A 2,133-nucleotide genomic window follows, 5' to 3' on the forward strand; every position below is an offset into this window, starting at 1 on the left:
AAAAGTACCCCAAAAGTATAATGTTTCCCCCACCATGATTCACAGTTGGGACGATGTTCTTAGGGTTGCACTCATCCTTCTTCTTCCTCCAAACACGGCGAATTGAGTTAATGCCAAAAGCTCAACTTTTGTCTCATCTGACCACAGCACCTTCTCCCAATAACTCACAGAATCATCCAGGTGTTCATTGGCAAACTTCAGACGGGCCTGCACATGTGCCTTCTTGAGCAGGGGGACCTTGCGGGCACTGCCGGATTTTAAACCTTTAAGGCATAATGTGTTACCAATGGTTTTCTTCGTGACTGTGGTCCCAGCTGCCTTGAGATTATTAACAAGTTCGACTTGTGTAGTTTTAGGCTGATCTCTCACCTTCCTTATGATCAAGGATACTCCACGAGGTGAGATTTTGCATGGTGCCCCAGATCGATGTCGATTGACAGTTTTGTAGCCCATTCCAGCTTTGTGCAGGTCTATGATCTTGTCCCTGACATCCTTAGAAAGCTCTTTGGTCTTGCCCATGTTGTAGAGGTTAGAGTCTGACTGATTAATTGAGTCTGTGGACAGGAGTCTTTTATACAGGTGACTATGTAAGACAGCTGTCTTTAATGCAGGTAATGAGTTGATTAGGAGCGTCTAACTGGTCTGTAGGAGAACTCTTAATGGTTTGTAGGGGATCAAATACTTATTTCGCACTGCAAAATGCAAAAAAATGTATCTAATTTATACAATGTGATTTTATTGATTTTTTTTTTTTTGGATAGTCTATCTCTCAATGTTAAAATGAACCTACCCTTAAAATGATAGACTGTTCATGTCTTTGTCAGTGGGCAAAGTTACAAAAACAGCAAAGGATCAAATACTTATTTCCTCCACTGTATAGTAGAAGCGATCAGACGATCGCAGCTTCAGGTCCCCTAAGGGGACTATTAAATTCAGTAAAAAAAAAAAAAAGGTTTTAGACATCTGAAAAAAAGAAACACAAAAAAGTTAAAATCACACCCCGTTTGCCCCATTAAAAATGAAACAATTAAAAATAAAAAATACACATATTTGGTATCGCTTCATTCGTAAAATTTTAATTTATCAAAATATAAAATAAATTAATCGGATTGGTAAATGGCATAACAAAAAAAAAGAATAAAGAGGATTACGTTTTTTTGGCCACCACATTGCAATAAAATGCAATAAGACATTGTATCTAACCCAAAATGGTGTCAGTAAAAACATCTGCTCAGGACTCAAAAAAAATGAGCCCTCACACAGCCCCAGATCCCAAAAAGTGAAAACACTACGGGTCTTGGAAAATGGCAACACGAGCAAAAAATTTATTTACTTATTTTTTTTTTTTTATTTTTTTTTACAAATTTTAATTTTTTTTTCACCACTTAAATAAAAAAACACAACTATAAATGTTTGGTGTCTGCGTATTCGTACTGACTTGGAGAATCATATTGCCAAGTGAGTATTACCATATAGTGAACATGGTAAATAAAAAAGAAACAATTGTGGAATTGCATTTTTTTTTTTTTTTGCAATTTCAACGCACTTTTTAGCGAATCGCATGATAAAATGAATGGTGTCATTCAAAATTACAGCTCGTCCTGCAAAAACAAGCCCTCATATGGCTATGTGAATGGAAAAATAAAAAAGTTATGGCTCTAGGATGAAGGGGAAGAAAAAAAGAAAACTAAGAAAACTAAAAATCGCCCGGGGATTGAAGGGTTTAAATAAAGCTGTCAAGTTAAAAAAAAAAAGCCCAGACATAAACTTGCCGTGACCCGGATTCGAACCGGGGTTGCTGCGGCCACAACGCAGAGTACTAACCACTATACGATCACGGCAGGCGGTGGGAAGCTTTGCTCTCTTACATGTGGTTAAAAGAAATCTTTTGATGTGTGAAAATCATTGCAGCTAATTGTGATCACTCCCAGGAGGAGAGGCGGCACGTGCAACACTTACATACTGGTCACAATACAGTACGGTATTATATGAGAGAGGTGTAGACACCAGCATGTAGGAAAAGGCTTAAAAGATGTCCAGGCTAATAAGAAATATTGTAAATCGTTTTTTTTTTTTTTTTTTTTTGGGGGGCCCCTGAATTGTGCAATACATTTTCAAATAAATATATTTTTT

At 37.0% G+C, this 2,133-nt stretch overlaps 1 non-coding gene across 1 annotated transcript; it reads right to left on the reverse strand.

The window, feature by feature from the left end:
- Positions 1–1,769: 1,769 nt before the first annotated feature.
- Positions 1,770–1,841, reverse strand: TRNAH-GUG (transfer RNA histidin (anticodon GUG)). Its single transcript has one exon. It is a non-coding gene; the product is annotated as a tRNA-His (tRNA).
- Positions 1,842–2,133: the final 292 nt, after the last annotated feature.

Source organism: Phyllobates terribilis, unplaced genomic scaffold (assembly GCF_046119375.1).
Source record: "Phyllobates terribilis strain yellow unplaced genomic scaffold, ASM4611937v1 Scaffold_7__3_contigs__length_470593459, whole genome shotgun sequence".
Lineage (NCBI taxonomy): Eukaryota > Metazoa > Chordata > Amphibia > Anura > Dendrobatidae > Phyllobates > Phyllobates terribilis.